Source organism: Rhineura floridana, chromosome 4 (genome assembly GCF_030035675.1).
Source record: "Rhineura floridana isolate rRhiFlo1 chromosome 4, rRhiFlo1.hap2, whole genome shotgun sequence".
Classification (NCBI taxonomy): Eukaryota; Metazoa; Chordata; class Lepidosauria; order Squamata; family Rhineuridae; genus Rhineura; species Rhineura floridana.
Window position 1 is genome coordinate 46,548,426 of NC_084483.1, and position 19,261 is coordinate 46,567,686.

General features: G+C 41.5%; 1 protein-coding gene and 1 long non-coding RNA gene across 2 annotated transcripts in view; one reads left to right on the forward strand and one right to left on the reverse strand.

Moving 5' to 3' along the window:
- Nucleotides 1–1,586, forward strand: part of LOC133384322 (uncharacterized) — a 34,794-nt gene extending 33,208 nt beyond the window's left edge. Inside the window, exon 3 of the long non-coding RNA XR_009762505.1 lies at nucleotides 1,020–1,586. This is a non-coding gene — a long non-coding RNA (uncharacterized LOC133384322). The remainder of the gene's footprint in view (nucleotides 1–1,019) is intronic.
- Nucleotides 1–19,261, reverse strand: part of CSMD1 (CUB and Sushi multiple domains 1) — a 1,745,606-nt gene that overhangs the window by 769,221 nt on the left and 957,124 nt on the right. The window lies entirely within an intron of this gene.

Below are 19,261 nucleotides of genomic sequence, written 5' to 3' on the forward strand. Positions count from 1 at the left end.
AATATGTATCTGTGACTTTAGCCAAAAAGTATCCTGCCACCAGCACACTGAAAAACTTACCAAGTCATGGCATGGGGGGGCAAAATAAGTTGATTAACTTCAAACAGGCTAACTGTAAGATCAAGAACTCAGCAGACAGCAGCACTCTATGGTTGAAGATAAACTGAGTTCAGTTTTCAACTTTCAAAATTACATCACACAGTTCAGCTGAAAAAAATCAACTGCACAAGCCTCATTTAACTGTGTTTGGGGGAAAACTTTCAAATCCTCAGATACACAATAATCTTGAGTCAAGATGCCTACTCGACAGGCAATTTCCCGGGTAATTTACTCTTGAATAATAATTTTAAAAATCACAAGCCATCATTAGAGAAACCAAAACAATAACATTATTTTTCAGCAATGGAAAATATTGAAACAGGAAAAGCAAAATATAACAAAGTGCTAACTACAACAGACCATAACCAGTTACCAGTTTAACAAAATGACAACTGAACCAGCACCAAACTGTCCTGTAATTAGGATTCATCTATCCCACTGTTCTTCAACCTTGTGTCCCCATTAATTGTTGGACCACAATTCCCACCATCCTCATACAGCATAGTCAATGGTCAAGGATGATGGGAATTATAGTCCATCAACATCTAGGGACCCAAGTTGAAGAACACTGATCTATTTCATTACTGATTCCAGACATATGTCCAGGACTTCTATCACCATCACCTCTTTGGTTGAAACAGAGTTATATGCTGTCACAATACTGATCTCCAGAAGATCTCTTCCTGTGGTTTTGCATAGATGGTAAACAGCATGGGGGCAAGATGGAGCATTGCAGAACCTATTGCACAAGTTGCCATCAGAATAAACAGAATTCTGTGAGTGCTACTTTCTAGAACTGATCTGACAGGTAGAAATAGAACTACTAGAGCACAGAGGTTCCAATTCCTGCCTCTGGTATATCATCCAGAAGAATATAATTGACCAATGGTCACATTCTCCCTGCCTTTCTTCTGTTGCAGTTCTTCTACAAGGACAACCAAGGCACTTTTTGGTCCAAACTCAACCCTGAAGTCACTGAAATGTCATGATAATCAATTTTATTCAGAAACGTCTAGAGATCAGTGCAGATGGTTGCTGCGAAAAATCCTGTACCTCACCAAACTACAGCTCCAAGAGCGTATTTCCATAAAAATAGTCATGGAATTTAAACCGGTATACAACTTATATAAATGTGTAGTGCAGAGATATGTTTTCATACTGCAGTATTGAAGAGAAAGTATTCCTTGTTGCATCATTGGAAATGTGTCTCTCCTGTCTCTGGCTTCTAATGCTCCCAAGCACTTATTTCCCCCCTATTCTGGCAATGCCGTTCAGAGTGATGCAAGAGGTATCCTACTCTTGCTAACCCCATCAGACACACCATATTTTGTCATGCTAAACAAGTCCATTCTGGGCCCTTTCAGGTGGAAACAAATGCTATGCCAATTAAATGTAAGAAATGTGAAGGCTGAGTGCTTGGCTCTCTACTGACATTTTGAGGTTGCTATGGTGATTACTCATCTGTAATTCAAAGAAGAGAAACAGGATTCAGTATTTCTTCATGTACGAGAAATAAATGTGTTTTAAAATTGAGCTGGCAAAACTTCGCATTGCATTTTTTTGTTTTGTTTTATGGTGCTGAAGTATGAATATTTTTTCATACTTATGAAAAAAGTAGAGATATGTATAATTTCTCTGCGTATTAATAGAAGTAAAGACGAATATGAGACTGAGTTTCAGAATTATTCTTCTGTTGTGATTGTGTTTGGTTCTGACAACCCAACTGAATTTTTCATATGGAGTTTATCCTACTTACTTTAGGATTGCCTGGCAGCAAGGTAGAAAAACTACAAAGTGGCAAACTATTGAAATAACACCCCTGAGGGCTCCCACCATGTGGAGTACCATTTTTAGAGGCCTTTACAGAGCAATTGCAACATCTAGAATCACTAAAGCTCACACAGAGGCAGCTTATCATTAGACAAAGTGAGGCTGTTGCCACAGATGGCAGGTGCTGGCGGGTAGCAGTAGCAGCCTCCCAGGCATTCCTTCTAAGCTCCCATTCGCTTCTGCGTGTGCCACACAGCCTGGTTTGTACCCCCTAAGCACTGTAGGGACTAAGCTATCATGACCCCCTGAGCTTCACTGAGGTGCAGTGGAGGATGGTAGCCTGTTACCAGGCCTGAAGATTCAACTGCCAGTCTAACTGGTTTCTGTTCATAGAAGGGGGCATCTTCTTCTTTGCCTCAGGCAATGTCTTGTGCCAGCCCTGTTTTGCCAGAGCTCCCCTACCCCCTGCTGGTCACCAGAGATCCCCTGGCGTACCCTTGGGTCACCGGAGCTCCCCGTTTTGTAAATGCAACACTTACAAATAGTGTGTGTGTGTATATATAGGCCATTATACATAGCTTTTGAAGTAAAATACTGCAAAATGGTGTACAAAAGGTATAAAATGGCATTTTAAACACAACAATAACATAATAAAACAGTGGAGCATAACATTTTTTAAAAAGTCAGAATATCTTTATTCACTTTTTAGCTTCATTAGTGTTAGGTAGCTAACAGAAAATCCCAAAATGGAGTATTTCAGGCCAAGGCACCAGCAGCTTTGAATCTACTGGACCCAAAGACCTGCAGATCTCCTAAGGGGACTTATCCTGGAACTGGTGTAGGGAAAATATAAATAAAAATCTGCCCCCACCTTCTTCCGTGGCTGATGTGAGCCTGCAAGTCCTTGGACACAGCTGTGGATCCATTGATCTGTGCTTCCTCAGCCCCTTATAAAGATTGATGTGCCTGGATGCAATCCTATAACACTTACTTAGGAGTAAGGCCCACCAAACACAATGGAATTTACTTCTGAGTAAATATGCATAAAATTGTTCTGTTCTTTGATTCTGATTGGTGACTATTACAATGGTTAGCCATCAATATCATTTGCATTTGCAAGACTGTTGTGAATTTAAAACATTGCAGCAGTTTCACTGTTTCAAATGCCCCCCCTTAAATACCTCTTTATTCTTTGCTGTGGCACTTTATGCATTTATTGTAGAAAAATATTTGTTTCTTCAGTGATTTGTGGGCTGAATTTTCAGCATAGCCTTCTGCTGCTGTTTTTCATCTGTTCTCAAATTCTTCCCTTAAATGAATTGCTACTTTTGCTGGCTTGTGCAAACCTTTTTAAAGGGGTGGCAGTAAGTAAGACACATCAGTGAGTGCAGTAGAAAGGAAAACAAGAGCAAGGATTGTATCTAACAAAGCTGTCCTGTTCACATAAAAACTTCTGCTTGTGCATCAGAACTTCCCTCTCTTCTCCATCTCCATCTTTTCTCCATTGTTGTCTCCCAAATAATCTGCTCCTAAGAGTTGGGGAAACCCCCACAACAGATTTGGGGTTGCACAGAGGGAGAAGAGAAATGGAAGTTCCATTGCACAAATAGGAGCCCTTGTGAGAATGGAACAACTTCACTGGATACAACAGCAGATGTCTAGGTGGAGATAGATAAAAAGGTGTACATGTATACAAACACAGAGAGGGAAAAGTGTAAGCCTGAATACAAACAGAGGAGACTGGGTTAGTGGTTGGGATGAAGAACACTGCAATACTTTTGACCCTGTGATCACTCATGTAGTATGGAATATGGCAATATGGCGCCGTGACGGCAGGAGACTCGCTTTTCTGGATGCTGCCGAAAGCCATGTATGGGAGCAGCTGCACAACACACCAATGCGGCACTGCAGCATCGAGGCCAACAAGGAGCTCTCGTACCGGCAGCAGGCGGCCAACCTTATCCAGGACATGGGCCAGTGTCTCACCGTCTTTCCTAATGGCCACCGCCATTATTACCACCATAGGCATGGAGGCATGCGGGTCCAGCCCTCCGCAGAGGAGGCCGAGTTGCTGGGCACCGACACCCAGGGCTCAGAGTCCGAGGTCCGAGTTCAAGTTTACCGACTTCATCCTGCCCTCTGTTGCCTCACCAGGGCAGCTGGACACTCAAGAAAATCAGGACATTCCCCTCCCAACAACAAACATATGAAACTATAGACCTAGTTGCAAATGCAATTCAGCTGGCTTTGAGGAGACTGGAATTTAACAGAAAATGCAGTTACTTGTACCACGGATAAAGCCACCATTAAGAGCTATTATATGTATTGTTATTTAATTTTTGCAGATTGTATTTTGTATTGTTTTATTGATCCATTTTTATATTGTATTTTATATTTGTGTTTTTTGTAAGCCACCTTGAGGGCCTTTGGCTAAAAGGCAGGGTATAAATATAATAATAATAATAATAATAATAATAATAATAATAATAATAATAATAATAATAATAATAATAATAATAATAATGTATTTTAAGGTACTACAGAGATTAACACAGAAGACTGGGCTGCAAAGCACTCACTGGGACATGAGATATCGTAGGGATTGTCCAAGCCATTCATGAGTGGCTAATTGTACTTTATATCACCCAAAGATCAGCTTGTAAAAGCACACCCTATGTTAACTGAAGTATATTTATTGTGCAGCTCTCATTCTACGGCAAGGCAAGTTTTTCGGTCAGTGTGTATATCCATTCACTGTCATGCTGGGTGGCTATATGCATTTTTGCATTGAACCACAAGGAGAATCTTTGGCAATATTGGGATGATGATGAATGGGTTACAGATGTGATAGAAGGGGCTGAGGAAAACACAGGAGAAATGTTTCCAGAAATCTCTGGAAGCTCTGATGAGTTAATCAGTGTCCATACACACCCAGCATCTCTGACAGGGAGAAAGGAATTCCCACTGGGACCCAGAACAGACATAACCAATGAGCATATTAAACCAGGTCATAGAGATAAGCTGAGTTCAGAGAAAATGCTGGCAATCTCTCCAAGGTCAATGCAGCTGGGGAAGAGACAGATTCAGTTATAATAAATGTTGTCTGCATCCAGAAGAAATGCCCTTCTTGTACAACAGACTAGAAAATGCCACAGTAACTAGTGCCAGCAAAGTGCCTGCCCATTTCTGACATATATGAGTAGTTGAGCATGTTTAGATTGTTGTGACAATGTCTATTGCTGCCTCCACCTTGCCTGAGAGATTTCTAGTCTGTTATTGGTTTTGTATCCTGAGATATGCCTAGTTTGCTCCAGTTTTTGTATTCTGATTCAAGCCTAGAGTGTGATGCCGTGTTCCTGTGCTGTGACTGCTGGAATAAAGCTTCATAAAACCAAGTCTTCGAGTCCTGAGTCTGCCTCTTTGGTTGGAAGCCAGGATACTTTCTCATACAAAGCTCATCTTCCCAGAGACTGCCTCCAGTGTAAGACACTGTAGTACTACTGACATTATAAATACAGAATGCATGTCTATATTATAATATTTAAAGAACGCTCTATTTTTGTTACCTTCAAATAGCTGTCAGTCGAAACTTTCTGCTGCATATTATGTCTTCACCCACTTCTCACATTCCTTCTTGTAATATAATCTGTCTTGTGATCCTGAGTATGTTTCAGTTCTGATTTTTAAACACAGGGTGTAAAAGTAATGTAAGTGATGGAAGCTAAGAGACCTTCCAACATATAGGCCATATTCTGCAATGTTTTGCACACTTGTCATATTAAATCAGCATCTTTGGCTGCATCTGTCTCTCTGCAAGAGCTTCATATTGTTTAATGAATTACATGCAAGCAGAAATGACAACTGAGAAAATTACTGAGTGATGTCTTTTTAGACCTGAAATTAAGCAACAAGGTAGAAATAAAAGAAGAATAGAGGATTTCAAAGAGATAGACAAATGCACAGCATTATTAATTCACTTTACTTTTTTTATCAACAATGGTCTTGTTAATTTTATTTCTCCAGTTTTCTGTTTTCATCTACCACAGCATTACACATGCAGCTTTGGTAAAGATCTGAATCAAGCTGCTAGCACCCTTACATCCAAAGCCCTGACACTGCTAATTTGGTAGATGTAGTGGGCCCGATGTGCTAATGTGAGTTTGAGAAGCAGCAATATTTATATCTGAAGTTGAAAACTGAACCAATATCCCATGCCCAACCAGATACCAAATATCTGCTGAGTTTGTTAGCCACACAAGTGCCTTTTAGTGCCACACAACTCTTTTTGCTAGGGGGAGGATTAGCTTCATTGTTAATTCACAACATCATTTGATGAATTAGCCTGTCTGCTACATAGAGAAGAATGGATTCTGGGGGACAACTATTTATGGAATTGTGGTGAAGGGAATGAAGAATCAGAGGTGGCAGTATTGAACTGATTTATGGTCATGGTAAAGGAGGAGGGGAGAGAGCATGAAAATGATATAAATATGTATCATATGAAACTGCATTTTACAAATTCAGACCTATAATGTAGTATAGCATAAGGATGGGCAATAATTTAGATTCAGTTCACATTTAAAGCTGAATCTGTCAAAGCTGTACTTTCCGAAACAAGATGAGAACTGAAACACAGTCATCTTTCAAAATTTCAAATTTTGCAGTGCAGTTCACCAACCACACAATCCTTACAAAAATGCCTATATTAAGGGAAATTGTGCATAAAAATGAATATATGAGTGAAAATGACATGCAAAAATGCATTATATGATGAGAAATTGTTTGCAAAAATGGGTACATTAGTTAAAACAGCCTACAAAATGTGTTTATGAGGAGAAATTCACACTAAAATGCTGGAGATTTTTCATGAGGTTTTTTCTTTAAAAAAATCGCAAATTGCTGTGGAGAACTGAATTTAAGATTGGAAAGATGAGCTACTGAGAGAACTGAAGTTGACACCTCTTTCCATAGAACTACTGTCCACTCAAACTGTCAGCCAGAAGTCTTTCCCAGTCCTGCTGCTCTGAAATAGATCGTTTGAACTGGAAATTAAACCTGCAACCAATGACTAGCACTACATATATATTTCTCTCCCTCTCAACAAAGAGCACTGGGGTGGATCTAGCCTAAATTAGTTTTTATTGATTGATTGATTGATTGATTGATTGATTAGATTTATATCCCGCCCTTCCTCCCAGCAGGAGCCCAGAGCGGCAAACAAAAGCACTAAAAACACTGTAAAACATCATCAGACTAAAATAAATTGCAACAAAACAACTTTAAAAACACCTTAAAACAAAACATCTTTTAAAAACTTCTTAAAAGCAATTCCAACACAGAGACAGGCTGAGATAAAGTCTCTACTTAACAGGCTTGTTGAAAGAGGAAGGTTGCACTTATGTCCCACTGATTGCAGTGGAAACTAAGTGACAACAGAATGGATTTTCTTTCACATACAAGAAATTCCCCTTCCTTTTCTTCCCTGTGTGTCTCAAAAGTCTGTTCTACTGGGTTGGAGGCAATCCTGAGAAGTTTTTGGGGTGTTGAGAAGCTGCAAGTGGGGAGAAGAAAGAGTATCTTGTCACACAAGCAATAGTATGGGATATCACCCTTACTTTGGATCCAGCCCATTATGTTTGGGAGGTATATGATGTATGAATTTCCATTGCCATATTGGTTAATGCACTACTGTTTCAAAACTGAAAAATCTTTAAACCAAGACGTCTGAATGAGGGTCAACAGCACAGACCTGTTAAACCAGCAGAGCCACATACAGAAGACACTATTATAAATATTAGTATACAAATACATTAATAAAGATGTTGAGCCCTTCCCACTGTTGTACAGTACAAAGGGAGTAATATATTTCAAGTACAAATGAATACAGGCATTAACAGAGTAAAGTGCAAATATAGTTCATATTTTGTGTAATAAAAACAACACCACCAAATGCTTCATGGGCCTTCAAATTGGCAAGCTTCTCGGCAGAAATTGTCTGTTCTGTCCAGGCTGATTTCACATTCACTGTAGAAAGCCCTCCCCCCACTATCATGACACTTTGATGGAACACAAACAGCATGTTGCAAAAGAAGTTACATAGCCCCTACATAACCATTATTGAAATGTATGTGCATGTCATACCTAAAGCACCATGCTCTATGAGAAATAGTCTAATCTTCATGAGTGTGGAATTTAATAGGCAATTTTCTTTGGCCTAATTACTGAGACTACAAATATAAGAGGGAAAATGCTGAGTCACTAAAAGTGAGCTGCTTTCATGCTCACATTCCTTTGCCAAATTAAATGGCCAGAATGTGTATATAGAAGAGATCCCATTTGTACTATTCTAATGACTGATTAATCATTAAAACACCTTAACGTAGTGAGGGGGGTTGAGAGTGTTGATGAAGCTGAGAGCAATGCCGTCAGGAGTCTAGACCAAGAGGCTAGACTCCTAGCAGGGGCACCCAAGGCGGAATGGTCAAAGCTGAGACACCTGACAAAGATGCCTCCAGACTCAGAGGAAGGAAATGGTAAACCACCTCTGAATACCTCTTACCACGAAAACCCTATGAACAGAGTATCCAAACTGCAACATGAGATAGTGCTGGAAGATGAGACCCTCAGAACAGAAGGCACTCAATGAGCTACTGGGGAAGAACAAAGGACAAGGACAAGTAGCGCTGTGACTAATGACGCAGCTGGGTCAAAGCCGAAAGGAAGCCCAGGTGTGACACCCACCTGCAACATGCTCCAATCTCTCCCTTGACATAAATGTTGGTTGCACTGCGGGTGCAAGCCTGCCATCAACCAAGATGGTGGCCAAGGTTTCCCTAAGGGCCTGATGCCTCCACCGCCATCTTGCTTGATGGCAGGGATGCTCCTCTAGAGGAGGAGCAGTGTCTTGGCTGGCTTTCATTGGTTGTCTGGACAGTTGGAGCCTAAGGGACAGGCCTTCCCTCACTTCCTTCAACAGAGCTGGCTTGCTAAGAATGAGGAGGGAAACACATCCTCTAAGTGCTTAAGAGTAGCACTTGTCTATTTCAGCACACACTGCTCATCTGAATCTTTAGAGATGCCCCTCAGAAGTCATATTTGTCCACTATTGTTGCTGCTACAACTAATTCCCAAGCCCCCTGTATGTGCGTGTGCACGTGCATGCTTGCGCATGCATGCACATGTATAGACTATCTTCAACATATTGTGGGTGTAGATGTGTGTAAAGGAAGCCATGACCTGGGTAAAAAAGCTACCTGCTTCTTCCTTGGGGATGAGAAATCACTGTGTCCTACTCAGTCACTAGATCCACTGACTATTTCATGTTCCCACCAGTGCTGTTAGGTAGGAGATAACCCTAATTTGGCTCTCCTCCCACCTGCTCTTCTGTATGCAGTGGAGGAGGGATACATCACAAAGCTGGGAGCATTAAAACGCTGTGCAATAGGCCCACTGGCACTGCATTTGGGGGGTATACACATCCAGAGGGCCACTCACATGCTGAAATACTGCTGAAGTAGTAGAACTTACAATTTACACAAAAGGGTAATGATTCAACATTTGCTGCTTGGGTGGATTGGACCCTCCCTTTCCCCAAACATGCAGCTATGTCATATGTATTACCATGGTGGACAAGTAATTTGCAGAGAAAGAGTGCATCATCTTCAAAAGTCAACACAAATCCCGCTTGTAGTTTACAGTGGAAGACCAATGACTGGATAGCACTTTCAGCCTTCCATCTGGACAGGTGGTACCTTTCAGAACTCAGGTGGGGAAAGTGACTTCTTTGAATGTTGCCTCATATTTTTTAAAAAATGCTCCCTAGCCTACATGCTAGGCTAGATACATGAAGAGGCTTCTAATGTGAGTAAGCATTCAAATATGCAATTTTTCAACTTATTCTGAAAGATACCAGGGTGACGATAACACTTGCTTTTTTTTTTGAACGTTTGAATCAGCTCTAAAAGGTATCAGTCAAGATACTACAACCTTGATTGTTTACAGCTACCAACATCCATATGGCTCACATGGTGTTCCACATACACACCAGGATTTTTTTTAAAAAAGGCTGACCTTCTACTTTAGCCCCTTGTGTTTCTATTTAAAAAAAAAAAGCAAGCTGATTCTGGACTTTGGGAATCCTCCAGAGCAGCACAAGGGGATGTAACCAGAAAGAAAAATAAATTCCTCTTGCACCTGTTCGATCACAGGCATAATGTTTAACAAATCTGTTGACATACTGAGAACGTAAGGCAAACACACAAAAATAAATAAATAAAAGAATAAGCATGTAGAAATATTCACCCCTAACCAAAGGCAGAACTATTTTGGTTTCCATCGCATTACTTTCAGGATTGGGGTGTAATTTATTTTAATTAATGTTTACCTACTGCAAAGGCAGTTATCTATTGATAAGGATGAACTACAGCAACATTGCTTTAAATGAAAGAGAACATATAGCTTGAGAACGGCAATTATAGAAATCAGAAAAATACATGTTTTCAGGTGTGCTTTGCACCCAGCATGAACATATCAATTAAGAAATGTCAGTGTTCTATGATTTCAATGTAATTAGCAGCAAAACACATAATATATGCTTTATGGCAAATCATACAGATGCACAGGGAGGTGAAGCATTAATTTAAATATCTTGTATTTGGCAAAAGAGTGGAAAGCTTAGCACAAAAGGCAACAATGTGAAGTATCATGTGAATTTTCTAGCTTCCTGAAGGCCAAAATCCCACTTTGTGATTACACAGTTTTCACTTATACAAAGATTAATCCCAGAGAGGAACTAACTAAACATCTTCTTGTTTGTGTTGTGGCTGAGGTGTATGAGAATAAGAGATAATGCTTAAGCTGCCCACAGATTCTGCAAATTCTTACTTAACCCACCTCAACATTTATCGTGTTGTTTTCCTAATCTAGGCTCCTAATCTGGACAACTGGAAGTAGGTCCAGGTGAGATATATGTGAGGGAATGGGAGGAGAAAGCCACTGCATCTGATGGGGCTACTAGGAGATCTGAGGATGTGGCCAATGAGGACACAGCCAAAGAGAGGTCAGGGTTAAAATTGCACTCAGCCATGAAACTCACTGTGTAACCTTGGGCCAGTTACTATCTCTCAACCTAACCTACTTTACATGTTTGTGTGAACACAACATGGAGAAAAGGTGACACATGAATACCACCTAGAGCACCTTGGGGGACAGGTGGAATGGCTAAATGCTGTTTTTGGAGCCTTCCAGGTAGGGGAGGTGGTTGCCAGGTCCAAGTGGACTCTTCTATACGCACCCTCCTGTGGCCTGATGTTAGTTTTGAGGGAGGTTGTGCTAATATTAAGTTATGATGGTCCAAGACTGACCAAAGGCACAAGGTTCGGACCGTGGTTTTGTCCCCTTCCCCAGCTCCAGACATCTGCCCTCTGAGAGCATTACAATGTTTTTTTGGAGGCCAGGGGCTTACAGCATGTTTATTCATGGGGGGTCTCCCCTCATGAAGTTTCAGTTTGGAGCGCTTACTAAGCTAGTGCTTCAGGGCTTGAGAGTAGACCCCTTGGGGTTTGGGACCCACTCTTTTAGGATTGGAGCTGCTTCCACAGCAGCAAGTCTTGGATTTTCACAGGCTGCAATGGCTGCAGGCCATTGGAAGGTGGAAATCTGGTGCGTATAAGAGTTATATTCGCCCCTTTGGCAGAGCTGCAGGTCCGGGAGGCTAACAGTTTGCAATTATTTTGTTTTTGATTTTGCCAGGTGGACGGGGACAGAGTGGATGCGCATCCTAAACTGTGGCCATGTCATGGTCTTCTGGGCGGGCTGTAGGGCCGCGAAGTCATATTTTGGTTCTCAGCTGGGCCTCAGTCAATGGGACATGCTTCAGTGGCTTGGCCATCGAAGGATGCACTGGGATGGGCTCCTACCCATGTTATTCCAGCAAGGTTTGGTGCGGAGGGTTCCACAGGTTGTGGTCATTCACCTGGGTGGGAATGACTTTGGTTTTCTTAAGGGCAAGGCCCTCAGTTTGTAGGCATGTGAGGACATGCAGTTCGTGAGGCAACGTTGGCCTCTGGTTCGTCTGATATGGTCAGACATTCTCCCCTGCAGGGTCTGTTTGGGGGACCAAAAGGGTTTGGATAGGGCATGCAAGAAGGTCAACTGGTAGATTCGGTTGGCTCTTCTTACACAGGGTGGGTTGGTAATACATCACCCCCATATACAGCACTCTAGAGTTGAGCTGATTGAATTCACCTGACAGATGCTTGGAACAACATCTTTCTAGATGACCCACAGAGATGTCTGCAAAAGGCGATTCTTGGCAGTGGGGTGCAGGGGCACTAAATAGAGATTTGTCTCCCTTTCGTGGTGGCAAGGTGTGGGAAGGGAAGTAGGTAACAACAGCTAGGTGGCCCCCTTATGCATCTTTGAAGTTTATTGGTGGCTCCAGAGGCCTGCCTCTCAGGGCTTTATGGCCCAAGGGCAGAATATGGGCTGCTTTTGAAACCAACTTACCTCATCCACCTGGAGTTGTAGGGCTCCGGGGGGTGGTGACGGGGGAAGGTCCTGCCGCTCACCTATATGGTGTGGCGGGGGTAAGGGGTAAGCAGGATAGCGTGCCCTTGCCCCAGCAGGGGCTGGTCATCCGAGAGCTGTATTGCAACTGCCTGCTTATAGACCATTCCTGCACCTACGTTTCCCCTCTGCAGGTTAGTTTAAGGGGTTTGTTATAGTTTAGTAAAGTGGCCCTTTGTTCGACCCAGCTCCTTGTCTTATTTCAACCCTCAGCCGCAATCCCTCCACAAGGATTATTCGAGAGAACATGGTTTACAGCTGTTATGAATTCTACAAGTAATACATACACAGGGATTTTTCACACTTTTTCATGATTTATTAATTATATATTATTATAACAATATAAAAGTGAAGATATAGAGCATTAAGGTCTATGTGTAGTTAGATGGAAAGTACGCACACACGCGGCCTTGAAAAAGCATAACAGTGCAATCACAATGAAGTGGTATAGCTAATAAAATAAAAGTGGTCACTTAAACCTTCATAGTGGAAACAGCTTAGGAGCTATTTCTGGCGGGTACAAACATGCCATCCAGGAAATAGTCTATGCAGGAAATGATGGGTAGAAATGCGGAAGGACTGAAAGAGAATCTTGTTTACAAGAGAAACCAGGAAAGACAAAATGAAAACAGAATGAACACATCATTAGAAACAAATAGGATTTTCCCCCCTGTGTCCAGATAGTTTAGTGGAACATCCACCTTCCTTTCACAAGTAATCTACATCTAATTATTTTGATGTCCATTTATAAGAAATAAAACATATTTCAATTCACCTGTAAGAGCAACATGAATATGTAACTATGTAAGAATCTCATTAGTGTACTTCAGAGAATACAATGCTGAAACCTAATTTTGCGCACCCAGTTTTTCTCCACCTTTCCTGACACACACTGCCAAAGGAAAAACCATTTTTATGTTATTTACTTTATTTATTTATTTATTTCCTACCTTTCATCACTTTCATTATCTCAGGGCAAGTTATTAAAATGCATTAAATATATAATTTAATATTTAATATGAATATAAGATGTAATATAACAATAATTCATTTCACTCTGTTGGAAGAGTGAGATAAAATATCAGTAGTGGTTGTAGTAATAATAACAACAACAGATTCACAAAATACAATATTTGACTCATCGTCAGATTTAACTCCAGCAATACTACTGCAACAGTCTTCAGTTCATGACTGACCAGCCCCCAACAAAAGTCTGAAGAATACTTTTAATTGTCATCAGGCCAAATGGATCTCAAGAGGCAGGGAGTTCCATAGCCAGGGCAACACCACAATAAAGGTCCTATCAGGGTCACCACAAAATGTTCCTCACTTATAGGCAGACCACAAGAAGGGGTTCCTCTAACCAGTGTTACATGGGCTGTTTACTATGGGGAGAGGCACTCCTTCCAGTCTGAATAAATAAATATATTGTTAGTCTGGGATCTAGAGGTGTCCTGTTCACAGGATATAATGGTTGTCTGAGGATGTCTTGGTCAGTCTCAGATTGCATCAGGCTGTAGTTGCAGGACCTTGAACAGCTCCAAACAGACAACTTGTTCTAACAAGGTCTAGAGCTCAAATGAAGACTTCAATCCCTCTTGAGGTAGGTTAGCCCTCCTAGGCTCCACCACCTACTGAAGAGTAAAAAGTTTTAAAGTGGTAGTTCTTTGAACTAGAGACTAGCACTCTATATCATCTTAATCATTTCCTGCTTTGTGCATTGCTGCATGGGTGAGCATGAAACCTAGGTGTAAATATAGCTTTGTATTTTTATTGTTATACATTATTACGAAGTATGTGGAGATTGCTTAATTTTATTGTATATTTGTAGAGATGTTTTCATTAGTTTATTGCTTATGACTGTGGTTTGACTATATTTTGTTTTATTTTTGTAACTGCTAGAATGAATCATGTAATTTTTCGACGTTGTAAGCCGCCTTGAGCATGGCTCAGCTGTGGAAAGGCAGCATACAAATACATGATGATGATGATGATAAATAGAGCCAATTCATCAGAAGTATCTTCATTAGAAGATTCTGGTGTCCCAGTTTGAGGTCTCTGAATAAATGTGCTCTGGGCTGACAATTAGCATATTTACACTTTGTTCCACCGGTCTTTTAAAGAGAGTTTAATACTAGCTTGCAGGTTATGCGGTTTCTGAAAAGGAAACAATTGGGTGCAAAATGCATACATGCTTCTCCAGATTCTGGTTTAGGTGTTTCAGGATACCAGCAACATATTCATCATACTAAATTTTGGATGTGTGTCTCTCAATAGAGATAATGTCCTTAATTAAAATAATTGAAATAATTGTGATAATTGAACACACAGTCTTGGAGAAATAGTGGACAGAAAATGAAGTGAAAGTTAGAAACAGAAAAAGAACATTATTTATCAAGTGACCTGAACTAGTGTTGCAACATTTATTTTAGGTCATTTTTCTTAGCAGAAGAAGCTCCAAGTTTGCCTACTATTGCTTGTCTGAAGTATTTCTTCTTGGATTCCACTTCCATTTCAATGTGCTGTTATAGATCAGTGATAGGTGACATAAATACTGAAAAATTCCAATATTTCACCCATAGGCCTAGGAAATAGCAGTCTGGTCAGCCCTCATAATAACGCATGCAAAAGAGTAATGACACTGTTGCTTGGGGCAGTGGTGGTAACTGATTTTTTTTTTAAATCATGATCCAAGACTGGCATGATCTAACTTGGTGAACTTCAAATTCTCTTTGACCTTTTCTGACTAGAGCTCAGACAACTATAGTTGCTTAGAGACAAATCCAATCTGAGTAGTCTCAGCAACGGGGCGTTTTGGATAATCAGAGAAAATTCCTTTCCTAAAGGTTTTGTCTCTTATGGGATGGACTCAATTATTAGACAAATTACAGTTGTGACGTCATCAAGGACAATGGTGTACCTACACATTAAACACATGCATATTGGGGGGATGATGACATCATCCGTCAAGATGGTGGTTTAGACTGTCTGCTCCCACTCATGCAGCTTAAAATATAAACTAAAAACAACCCAAATCGACAGACAAAAGCATTTCTCATAAGCACCTGGAAACGCAATGCTCCACAGCCTCATTGGAGGAAAGGAAAAACTGCTTACAGCTTACTTTGTTCCGCGGAGCTCTGACTCATCAAACAGCAGCCTGGAGGACCATGAGGAAGGCCCTACCATGGTGCGAAAATCAGCCCACACTTCTAAAGAAGATACAGACCCAGTGCTTGAGCTCCAACAAATTAAAAAGAATTTAGTGAAGAGTGGATGGCTACTATAAATCCTTTAAAGACAGAGAACAAGAACCTGTCAGAGAAGATTGGTGAGATCACTAAAACAGCAGATGCGCCCCTGGATCTAGGCCTAAAATATAAAACCGCCAGTTCCGCATTACAAAGGGCAACTTCAGACATTCACTCCTTTCACTGGCGATCACTCGTGGCCAAGTAAGATTGTCTTCCAGGGTAAGGTCTTTCACAGTGGGTCCGTAAGTGACTGTGGAGGCCAATTCTGGATCCACACAGCCTCCCACAGTGAGGACATAGGTTTCCAGATGGAAGATGGTCACGATGAGGATTTCTTTGATGTGCCTTCCACTTGGCTTGTTTGTCCCATTTGCCCTGTATTCGTGCTTCTTCAAAGTCCACAGCACCTTTGATAATAGCCAACCTCCATTTGGGACATTCATGGGCCAAGACTTCCCAGTTCTCAATGTTCATGTTACATTTTTTTAGATTTGCTTTAAGAACATCTTTAAACCTCTTTTGCTGTCCACCGATATTCCGTTTTCCATCCTTAACTTGGGAGTAAAGTAGCTGCTTTGGAAGATGGTGATCAGGCATTCGAACAACATGGCCGGTCCAGCGAAGTTGATGTTGAAGGATCATTGTTTCAACACTGGTAGTCTTTGCTTCTTCCAATATGCTAAGATTAGTCCACCTATCTTCCCAAGTAATTTGCAGAATTTTCTGGAGGCAGCGTTGGGAATCTTTCAAGTTGGGAATGGCGTTTATAGATGGTCCATGTTTCACAGGCATACAGTAAGGTCGGTAGTACAATGGCTTTGTAAGTAAGCATTTTGGTGTCCCTGCGAATATCCCAATCCTCGAACACTCTACGCTACATTTGGGAGAATACAGCACTCGCAGAGCTCAGACGATGTTGAATTTCAGCATCGATGTCAGCTTTTACAGAGAGATGGCTGCCAAGATAGGAGAAGAGATCAACGTTCTCCAGCATCACACCATTAAGCTGGATTGATGGTGCTACAGAGGGACTAGTTCGCACCTGTTGATGAAGCACTTTGGTTTTTTTAATATTAAGTGAGAGCCCAAGCTTTCCATATGCTTCTCCAAAGACATTTAAGATAGTTTGAAGATCTTTCTCTGAATGTGCAGAGACCACATTATCATCGGCATATTGAACTTCTACAACAGAGATTGATATTACCTTACTTTTTGCTTTCAGCCTACTGAGATTAAAAAGCTTTCCATCTGTTCAATATATAATTTCCACACCAGTAGGAAGTTTCCCCTCAATAAGATGTAGAATAATAGCAATTGAGATAGCAAATAAGGTAGGAGCAATGACACACCCGTTTTATGCCTGATCCGACTCTGAATGGATCACTCTGAAAGCCATTGTTATCCAAAACTGTTGCTGTCATGTTATCATGAAGGAGTCGCAAAATATTCACAAATTTGTAAGGACATCCAGTTTTCAGAAGGATGGTCCAGAGAGCGGTTCGATTCACAATATCAAAGGCTTTAGGCAGATCAATAAACGCCATATAAAAGATTGATTCTGCTCCTGGTATTTTTCTTGAAGCTGTCGTGCAGTAAAGATCAAGTCCACTGTCCCCCTGGAAGGGCAGAAACCATTTTGAGATTCTGGGAGGACATCCTCCAAGATCAGTAAGAGGTGATTTACGAGGATCGTTGCAAGGATTTTACCTGCGGTAGCAAGAAGAAAGATACCTCGGTAGTTCCCACAATCTGTTCTATCACCCTTTTTAAAAAGTGTGATAATTATGGCATCCCTAAAGTCTTCCGGGATCTCCTCCCTCATCCAGATTTTTTTGATGAGGTTATGAAGTTGTTGTGTAAATTCAGGCCCATCTTCTTTAAAGACTTCAGAAGGAATCCCATCAGGTCCACTCGCTTTGTTATTCTTCATCTGATTCATGGCTTTACTGACTTCATCCAAATTAGGGGGTACTGCAAGCTCATCTCTAGTTTGTTGTTGTGGAATTTGCGAGAAGACCTCACCAGCCACAATAGAGTTACAATTAAGGAGGTCGTGGTAATGCTCTTTCCAGCACAGTGCAATAGACTCTTTATCCTTAAGAAGTTCGCTACCATCCATGGAATGTAAGGGATTTGTACCGTGATTTGTTGGTCCATAGATGGCCTTTGTGGCATTAAAAAAGCCCTGTGCATTGTAAGCATCTGCAAAGTGCTGGATTTCTTGAGCTTTCTTAAGTTCTCTAGTTCTTCTTTGGACCTCAGCCTTTGCACTGGCATAGTTTTTTTTTTTAGCAGCACAGTTAATGTATTTCTGCCATATCTGGAAGGCTTTCCTTTTCTTGTCGATATGTTCAATCTCACTATCATTTTCATCAAATCAATCCTGATGTTTCTTAGTTTGGTATCCAATAGTTTGTTCACATGCTGCAATAATGGATGTCTTCAGTTTAATCCAGTTTTCCTCAATGTTTTCAGGGAGTTCTGTAGGTAGATGTTTCTTGAGAATTGTTTGAAAGCAGGCTCGCTTAATAGGATCTTGAAGGGCATGGATGTTCATTTTAAGCCTTGGTTTTCTTCCTTGGAGCCTACGTTGAGGAACAATATTAATGGCCATTTAATTATTTATTTATTCAATTTATTAGTTGCCCATCTGGCTGGTTACCCAGCCACTCTGAGCGATGTACAAAGCAAAAATATATAAAACATCAGAACATCAAAGGGCTAAACAGTAAAAACTAAACAATAAGGTAGAGGCAACTGAATTTCAATAATAGGGCTTCTCGCATGTAGAGTCCAAAAGGTGTAATTTCAGATGGAAGCTCCGGCTGTAAGTCTTCCCACCCTGGCATAGAAACCAGTGTGTGTGATAGTCCATTTGCAACATCAAAAGCAGCATCTCCTCTTGATCATAACATCCAGCAGCTCCAACAGGGAGAAAGGCAGGATAAACAGGCCGCTCGAAGTCGAAACTAACAGGGAAGTTCTTCTCAAAGAAGCCGAGGTGAAGGAGCCAGGGTGTAAGTGCAGCTGATATCAAGGCAAAGTGGACAAAGGCCAGATGGTAGGATGGCGGCAGCTGCAAGGGTGCTTCCCGGCCCTCAGAAGCCACCGAAAGATCATCACCACAAAGCGGCATCTCCTGAGGACAGGCCGCAGCACCAGGCCCACCAAGAGGCCACAGCCCATCTCCGGCTCCAGCCCAGCTTGGTGTTCTCTACCGCGAGATGCAGCGGCGGCAGCCTGGCGTAGATGGAGTATCAAGTCGCATCCCTGGATCATACCGACAGCTGTCGCCAAGGTCCAGGTCAAATACGAGGGAGGCAGCACAGGAAGAAGGGAGGGCGGCTCCCCCATATTTCCTGTGCATTCCCGTGCGTTGTAGCCTCCGGCCGAGGGGGAATTACCCCATAAAAGCCATTGGTCGTGGGGCTCCATCGCCCATAGCTGTTGCCTCTACTGCCATCTTAGCCACCTTCCATTTGGCCATAGTGGATCGAATTAATCAGTGATCAGTCCAGCAGTCATCGGGACTCATCATGGCCCTAGTGAGGAGTACATCATGATGATCTCTG